The sequence below is a fragment of the Cynoglossus semilaevis genome, chromosome Z (assembly GCF_000523025.1).
Source record: "Cynoglossus semilaevis isolate Cse_v1.0 chromosome Z, Cse_v1.0, whole genome shotgun sequence".
Lineage (NCBI taxonomy): Eukaryota > Metazoa > Chordata > Actinopteri > Pleuronectiformes > Cynoglossidae > Cynoglossus > Cynoglossus semilaevis.
In genome coordinates this window covers 17936503-17945634 of record NC_024328.1, presented here as the reverse complement: position 1 = coordinate 17945634, position 9132 = coordinate 17936503, and the positions used below count along the sequence as shown (strand labels likewise).

At 41.7% G+C, this 9132-nt stretch overlaps 1 protein-coding gene and 1 long non-coding RNA gene across 12 annotated transcripts in view; one reads left to right on the top strand and one right to left on the bottom strand.

The window, feature by feature from the left end:
• Positions 1–9132, bottom strand: part of LOC112486470 (ultraviolet-B receptor UVR8-like) — a 165997-nt gene that overhangs the window by 62910 nt on the left and 93955 nt on the right. The window contains exon 5 of one of the 3 annotated variants that reach the window (XR_003048913.1): positions 2888–3833. The exons of the other annotated variants lie outside the window; for them this stretch is intronic. The gene's annotated coding sequence lies outside the window, so the exon portion shown is untranslated. Of the gene's footprint in view, positions 1–2887; positions 3834–9132 lie in introns of those variants that run through there. 3 annotated transcript variants of the gene reach the window in all.
• Positions 1737–9132, top strand: part of LOC112486471 (uncharacterized) — a 12188-nt gene continuing 4792 nt past the window's right edge. Inside the window, exons 1-4 of one of the 9 annotated variants that reach the window (XR_003048919.1) lie at positions 1737–1976; positions 2816–2878; positions 6230–6278; positions 6367–6763. This is a non-coding gene — a long non-coding RNA (uncharacterized LOC112486471). Of the gene's footprint in view, positions 1977–2815; positions 2879–6229; positions 6279–6361; positions 6825–9132 lie in introns of all 9 variants that reach the window. The other 8 variants (XR_003048916.1, XR_003048917.1, XR_003048924.1 and 5 more) reach the window with 8 other exon arrangements.

The window sequence follows — 9132 nt, the reverse complement described above, 5'->3', positions numbered from 1 at the left end:
CTGCTGACCATGAAGGTGGAAGGGGTTAAAAAAAATCCCTGTGCTTCCAGACCAAACTGCAGCACTTAGCATGGCTTAGACCATTTACAGAATACAAGTCCTTTGCAGGAAATGTTTTTCTTACTTGTGGACATAAAGTGAGGAGTCATTATCACAGTCACACACCAGACAATTCTGGACTGTCAACCGGAGACAAAGGTCCCAGAAATGGCACAACGCTAGGGAAGTACATGTCCTGACAACCTACAGAGCAGGTTCTGAAGCCAGTTTTCCCTGTCATTGGCCTTAATTTAAAAGTGGGAAAAAAGGATAAAAGGAGGGGCTCTTTTGTTGGCAAGCAGGTGCAGTGTAATATGTAGAGGCCATCTGCGTAGTCCAGTAGCCGTTTGCCACTACCTCCCCGTGTCAGAGGTGCTGCTGGAACCGCTGAGTTTCTCACCGGGCCTCTGCTGAAATCAGCTCTAGTCCGAGACCATGTGACAAATGATTCCAATCTTGGCTGAGCGCCCTTGACTTGACCCTGACCGCTGTAGACAATAAGGGCAAGCTCAGTCACTGGAAAAGATGTTCTGCGCTAATAAACTCGACTGCGGACCAGGGGTAGTAGCGAGCAGAGGCAAGGCTGTGGGGGCTGGTGGGTGGGAGGTGTGGGTTCAGGTTCTGACCTCTCAGGTGCAGGTTGATAATGAGTCTCCCTGTTTGCTCTGTGAAAATGACCTCAGAGAGATGAAAGGAGCCAGAGCACAACAAAGAGCTCCATTCTCTGCACTCCTGAAATGGGATTATTCTGGAGGATTGGCTTATGAATGCACTTTCTATTTCATTGCTTTTAAAGGGCACTTAAGCCAAAATACAAACATGTAAAAGTAGTTAGGGCTAGATGCCGCCAACACAACCACTGAAACCGAGTACGCCCCACCCCTTCTCAGACCGCACACAGGCAAACAAAACAGCCGAAAACACATAAAAGCAAATGCGAGAACACACGTAGACACACATACATCGACAATAACCCAAAATCCAGCTTGTGCCTCCCCTTGTCTCCTTAATAAACCCCATAAAATGAGTGTGCTCTTGCCAAGCATGATGCCGTAAACATGCCACTCCAGAAAGGTTCTGGGCATCCTGCTATTATGCTAATAAAACCCCCACCCACCCCTGTTTTTCACTCCTTTATCCTGCTTGTACAGCTTTCAGTCTTGCACAGTACACTGCTCCGTTGTCATCCCTTGCCCCTGTTCTGCTGGCATCAGACTAGATAAAACAGCAAAATGGAAGATCCAAGAATCCTTGTAAGAAATCATGGCAAGAGAATAATGTGGTTAAAATTTCTTTGAACTCAAAAGTAGGGTATTGTTTTCCATGTTTCTGTCCAAATTTGTAGCAGAAAATTCTACAAAAACACAAATATCTGAAAATACGTATACATAGATATGGTAATTACATTTTAAAAAGTGATGAGATAGAAAAATACAGAAAGAGAAATCCTTAAATCAGCTGTTGCACTTTCATCGGTCAAAAGTTGTTCAAATACACTGAGCAACAGATGATTCTGACACGGTAGAGTATCAGCAAGTTCTTTGTCACAGGGACTTTGAGGAACTAAGTGTGGAAAGAGGAAAGTGCTGGTCACGACAGGAACCGCTGAAGTTTGCTAAACTCTGCTAAGTGTCAGTGTGAAAGCCAGAATTATACCCTGCACCGCTGCCTGCAAAATGCAAGAGCCATGTGTGAGTCTCACTACAACTTGGTGTGTGTGTATGTGAGACGTGTGATTTTGTGCATGTTGATAAATCTTTGTGGCCTTGTGTGTGTGTGTGTGGCTTTTGCAAACTTGTTCCTCAACATGTGGGTTTGTGACCTGACTGCAGAAGATAACTATAAAAGAATGGGTTGCAGAAAGAAAAACGAACTGAGGGTCTGAGGTGGCAGATGCTGAGAAGAGCTTGGTCGATACGGCCCAACTATTTTTTGGTGTGAGTACACATAGTACACCTTACACCTCATTTATAATTAAATTTTAACATGACATATTTGATAAGGTTGTTTTTTTTTCCTTTTATTGTGAAAGAAATTTGGAATGCCTAAAAATCTGTGCTTGCAGTTAAAAAGAAACAAAACTGGACTGCAGGCAGGCTGGTCCAGAACACCCACTTATCATCTAGCAGCCTTTTTTATTTGTGCAAAATGTGTTAAAACAAGAGGAAATTAAGAACAAACCTCTTTTTTCAGGACACAACCTTGTTGATTATTAATGCACTGGTAGACTAAATAAAAAATGATGGTCCAAACTGATGTGGTATAGCAGACTCTGCATAAATGAGTGACCCTGTGGTGAACACCGTCATACAGCTCAGTGACAGGATCACTCAGCCATTCATCCGCTGAGAACATCATTAGCTCCATAGTTTAAATGAAATGACTATATAGTGTGTAAGTGTGTCGAAAAATATAAACCAGTTATAAATATTTCTTAACATTTTTTTGTGTCATTTAAAGGCATAGTTTTATTGTTTTATATATTGTTTCTTACCAAAAATATTTGATTTTTATCAACTAATTTAAGTCACTCTAGTTTAACAACAATAATTTTCCAATTAATACTGGCATGTGCTACGTGCTAAGTGTTACATTAAACTCTGCCTGCTAAATGTCAATCTCTGATTTACTTTAATTCAAATACAATATTAACAAACATCTTAAAAAGTTGTAGTCAAGAAACTTAAGGTAAAAATTGTGTCTGTGTAGGTTGTTGATAGTGGAAATGGAAGTTTGTAAGGTCACCAACTAAAAGGTTCTCCTCTGCCCTCCTAAGATAATGAAAACAGCAAAGCGGGAACTAAAATCTGACCACTGCAAAACTGAAACCGTAACCAAGGTAGGAAGATAAATAACCTCGCAGTTCCGTTCCACTGAATTCTGGGTATCAGGGCCTTTTCAATTCACTTATTTTTTGTAATCATCAAGGTCAAAAGGCACTTTGTGCAACCACAGAAATAAATAAATAAATAAAACAGGTTGGCAGCAAATTAAATAGAAAGGGGAACAAAGCACGGTAGCAGGGTAGAAAATCTCTTATGAAAGCTAGCTGCAGATCAAGCAATTACTATTTGATTAATTGGAAAACACTTTATTCTTTAGTTAGAGATGACATTTTATACTAACAACTGCAGACAATAGATGGTCAATACATTAACTGTGAAATAAAGCCAATGGTGACGTGGGTTAAATGCACAAGTACACACTTGCAATCTACACACACAAGGTGTAATAACCTGTGAACTGGTAATTACACATTGTCACATCCTATGTCCTATCTATTATACTCTCCATACTTGCAATATAAAAGTCTTGAACTGTTTAATTTAATTTTCACCATTGTCAAATGCTGGCATGTGTAAACTGCAAGCAGGACAGTTAAACACACACACCCTTCTGTAAGGTATGCAGAAGAGCTGACATTGTTCTGCTGAGAAGACTATAGCTTGAAGTACACCGTCAGCTGCCTGCTTACCCAGAGTGTTTGCATCAAATGTTTAAATGTAAAAAGGCTACATTGATGGAGACACTGGAACTAAACAATTGGCAAATCAATTGCCAATGACAACATGAAGTAACTAGAAGTTTTATTTCAGATATAACTTCCAGCACATAACTAAAGAAAAAATAATAATAACAACAATTAAGCTCTATTGAAAAAAAGCAAAAGAGTAATCGAGGTCAAGGCAGTTTATTCCTCAAGGTTGCTTCCTTCTCCAACCTCCAGCCTTTCACGATGCTGCCAGAGGTCTCTCATTTGTCTGGCTCTGTTGTCAGGGACAGATTTCTCATGGCTAGAAGAGAGACAGACACTTTTATTAAGTGTTGGCACCAGACAATGCGACCACCTGCTTTTAGTACTGCTGATTCTGTGTGCACATGACAGAAATTCAGGTCCACTTTCTAAAACCATGAGGCATTGAAAATACATTCTATTTAAATGTGCTTTTACAAAAAAAAAAAAAAATCAAATAAGGTGAAGGAGGGCAGGTTATTACTGTTTAGGAGACTCCTCCTGAGAGTAAAGCAGGCACAGGGGCAAAAAGAGTGATGATATGCTTTAGGTCAATATTTTACACAATGATGCATTTTGGGAGGCACACCTCTACAGGGCATGTGTGAAACAATGTATGTCATAACTGCCCTGCGTGGCTTATTAATCTTCTGACAGCCTCTAATCAATCTGCTTCTCCGCTGTAACATTGGTTACACCGCCACGTTTAAACAAGAGACCATTGTTCAATGTGGCAGAAAAGGGTGGTGTCGGTACGCTGCTGTCTTTTTGTTTTCTTTAACACAAGGCAGTCGGAAGACACAGCACCACCCAGCTTCCCTCAGATGTTGTTGAATCAATGACACCAAGATTGTGCCAGGAAAAATGTTACAGAGCGGTAATGTGAGGTAATGTATCAGGGTTTCCTCAGTCCAATCACAAATATCAATCAGCAATTTTTTGGTCTTCTTCATTTGAAGACTATATGCATCTGGTATGTTTTAATCAGATGTGGACAGAGAGACCTAGTTAACTGGAGTGGGAGGTTGAACATGATTAGTCATAACTTGGGATTGACGGCTGGATTGTCCAATAGGAGCTCAATCATGGGTTAGCATTCAAATGAGTGATATTTTCTGATGTGCTGACGAATGTGACGAGAGTACAACCTAACCATGATTCTATTGGATAATTAAAGCATAAATAGATAGTGATCATAAATATTCAGCCTCTCACATTACCTTTATATTATACTGTAATCATTATTTAGTAAATTTATCCTCATACTCTTTTAAGAAAGACCTGGAACCAATGATTTAAACCACTGGACCGTGAAAAATGATTACAGATATTATAAACCAAAAGAAGAAAGGAGAAATAACTGACTTGGTAACAATTATGTGACCACTACAAAAAGAATAACATGGTTGTTTTTCTTTCAAACCTTCACCCTGCAAACATAAACTGAAACAGAGATCCTGACATATCTACCTCAGGTCAGGTTGACTTTTACAGCTCAGCAGGTTTCAGAAAACATCATAATTCCCATTTAAACTCTGTATGAAACTGATCGTGTTAGAAGTTACTTATTACTTAGTTTTTGGCTTTTTACCTTTAAACCAAACCAAAGAGTAATTTAATATCAACTACCAAAATAATACTCTCTCTGTGACAACATTGGGCTATTTTCAAAGCTTTGATTCCATGGGATTTTTGTCATGATCAAACCTGGAAAAGGCTGTTTTCATCCAACACTATAAATGTTGTCATCTTTACAACTGGGAACCATTTGAGAGGTATGCTGTTAAGTCATTCTGTAGTGCTATGCTAAAATTATTCTACAGATGACAGAAAGAGGAAGTAGCCACTATTCTTGTTATTATAGTTGAGCAGTCATACTGCAGCAATTACACAAAATCTTTGATTATACTCAAAGAGGCAATGCAATCATGGCTGAAAATCAATTTCAGGGACATTAGGAAAAATCAAAAAGCCAGCTCTGTGCCAACAAGGCCGAGGGCTTGTGCAAGAGAAGAGAAGAGAGCAGATTTTTTTTCCCGTCATTGCTTCAGTTTCCCTTTCCTAAATGCAATCAGCCAGCAACACCAGAGAGCCTGCTGTTTGTCAGAGCCGGATCTGCATCCTGTTCAGTAACGCTAGTGATGTCGAGCCAGGTAGCATCCAATTAGTGTTTGGTGCAACTTAATGCAAAGTGTTGGCACTCGCCTCAGCAAATCTAAGTAGTTGTCATTGAATTTACACGCTTCCCCCTGTCAAATTCATAAGCATTTTCTGATTTGCTTTGTCTTCTCAAGGCACCATGAAGTTGAAATTAGACATTTCCATCCATGTTTGAAACAGCTTGTATGGCCATTTTCTGCTAAAGCAGATTGGCGTGATTACTTACAAGACAGTCAGCCCATCAGCAAAGAGCTCCTTGATGCTCATTGACAACTGTGTTGCCGTAGAATAACGTACCGCTGCTTTTTACATATACGGCAATTTGTAATGCCAAATAATTTGGAAAATCCAATAAAATTCAAAAGTTATAATAAACGTGGCACACATACAATTTCTCTTAAAAAAACATGCATCATGTCTAGTCAAGGGATGTGTTTTCAAATTAAGTTTGGTATTTACATATTTAAAGATGTAGAATAATAAAGCACTAAATCTGAACATATTTTATATTTATAGATGCCTCTTCTAAAAGATGAAACACTGACTAAAATACCAGGAATGATGGGTAATATCTCATTTGTTCCCCCATTGTGTATTTCAACCCACCTCCTTTATTTGTCATCTTCTTCTCTTTCTTTTTTCTCTAAGTGTAGACAGCTGCACTGAGCGTCTCCACAGACTGTGGTCTCTGGCAGAAGGCAGACAATTGAGTTTTGGAAGTGGCATGGAACGAGACAAAGGGAGTGTGGGGTGGCTTCCTCCCCTTTCGTCTTCCTCCCCATCAGGGCTGCATGGGCAGACTGCTCGCTCTTTCATAACAGCATTAGCAGAGACCATGCAGCAAAACAGTGGAAAATCCACTACACCGTGTTTCCTCATCAGCAATGTCTTCTCTCTGACCTCCACCTAAGTTTCAGCAACTCGCATGAATATGGAATATGAATATGGGCCAACATCTGAGGTTACGCCAAATCCAACAAGAGACTGATTTGTCAACCATGAAATCGCCTTTACAGAGGCAGTGCATGGACAAATTTGGATGAGTTGGAGGTACTTTCATCCTTGGGAAATTTCTTGACCTTTATTTTATGTTCTGGGCCATAAAGATGAGGTAAAATGCTATCATAACAACCAATAAAAAAGGAACGTGGTGGTCCATTATGCTTCACAATTCCTGTCTGGACATCTATCATAATTGTCCCTCAGTTCCTCGGGTCACCCTGTAGACATCACAGGTCACCTCCATACCGTTCATGTGCATTCTGTGTCATTTTTTCTTCTTTTTTTTGGTCCTTGCTTAGTCGTACCCCATGTGACATACTTGGCTCCGCAGTCTTATACAAACATTACCATGAAGACATTTGTAAGACAAACACTCAATTGTGTTTGACCTCAGTCAGCTCAGTAGGAGCTTTAAAGACTAATTAGAGTTGAGATAGGCCAAGCTGAGTCTGAGGCTGGAGAACAGCCTTGGGAGGAGGCCTGTGGGAAAAATTGTATTGGTCCCCAGGCAAAAACCTGTGTCTGGTGAACATGTGTGTGTGTATGTGTGTGTGTGTTACGTGCAATCAGTGCTTGTGCTCACGGTCTTGTGGCATTATAAGATTAATAGATTAATATAAGAATATGTTTATGTCAGATCTCTGTGCTTAACAGAACCGGAGTGGAGTAAATCATGGATATTTAAAGCCAAAAGTTTCAAAACATATGTACTGTACATATATATATATATATATATATACAGTCAATATATATATAGATAGATAGATAGATAGATAGATAGATAGATAGATAGATAGATAGATAGATAGATGAAAATATGAAGACTTAATTTACCCAAAGCTCTGTAATGGAGTCTGTGAAAAAATGTGTAAAGAGTGTATTTATCTTTGTCCAGAATGAGATTCCATTATGTAGCAGTACGAGCATTTTTGTCTTGTTTTTCCCTCGCTCTTTCTGTTGACTGTTGCTATGGTTTCCCTTCCTCACTTCCACCAGTCGTTGAGGTGAGCCGGTATAAAAACGGTAGTCTTCCTCTGTGCTCCCATCGTCACCCATGTTACTTCCGGGTCAGAGGTCGTGTGCCCGACAGGTATGGCCGCCCGTTGCTTCACCTCGCTAGTCGTTTTTTTGTTCTTAAACTTAAGGTATTTGAAACTGTTATTGTAGGACGACTGTTCGTGTGCTGCTCCATGCTCCCTGTGTGCCACTGCATAAATCTTAGTGCATCTAGCACATGCTAATAGTGTTTTCCTTTTGACTAGCTGTTGTAACCACCTCATTGGACCGCTGCTGCTTTGTTTGGTGTTATTTTGTGCTGCTTTCACTGTATTGCCGTTTATCTGTTGCTGCCTACGGCGTTCTTCTGCGGCCGTCGGCGGCTTCACAGCTTCCAAGATACACACTGTGCAGGACGATTGTTCGGCCGTACACCGCGGTCCGGGCATGTATCCATCCATCCATCATCAACATGGACCAGCGACCGCATTACTGCGGCCGCTGCACCGATCCGCCTGTCTATCTCATGCTCCATCCTACCCTCACTCGTGAACAAGACCCCAAGATACTTAAACTCCTCCACCTGAGGTAGGACTTCCTCTCCAACCCGGAGGGTGCAAACCATCTTTTTCCGGTTGAGAACCATGGCCTCGGACTTAGAGGTTCTAATTCTCATACCAGCGTCTTTATACTGCAAACCGCCCCAGTGCATGCTGCAGGTCCTGGCTCGAAGAGGCCAACAAGACAACATCATCTCCAAAAAGCAGAGATGAAATCCGGTGGTTCCCAAATGGGACCCCACCCGACACCTGGCTGCGCCTAGAAATTCTGTCCATAAAGATAATGGCCTGTTCAAAGCTCTCCCAGAGGTGGGAGTTGAAGGCCCCCCTCACCGGGGATTCTGCCAGATGTTCCCAACAGACCCTCACGATACGTTTGGGTCTGCCAGGTCTATCCAGCTGGCCCCCCGTAAGCGGAGCCAACTCACCACCAGGTGGTGATCAGTTGACAGCTCAGCCCCTCTCTTCACCCTAGTATCCAATACATACGGCTGGATGTCAGATGACACAGCTACAAAGTCGATCATTGACCTCCGGCCTAGGGTGTCCTGGTGCCAAGTGTAAGTAAGCTTACGGCAGCACGCCGTCTCTCACCGTGAGCAACTCCAGAGTAGAAGAGAGTCCAGCCTCTCTCAAGGAGTTGGGTCCCAGAGCCCAGACTGTGCGTGGAGGTGAGCCCGACTATATCTAGTCGGTATCTCTCAACCTCCTGCACGAGCTCAGGCTCTTTTCCCCCCAGCGAGGTGACATTCCATGTCCCCATAGCCAGAGTGGTTGTCCAGGGATTGGGCTGTCAGGGTCTCCGCCCACAACTGCCACCCAAATCACAAGGCACCTGCGGGTGGGGGGCCCACTGGAAAG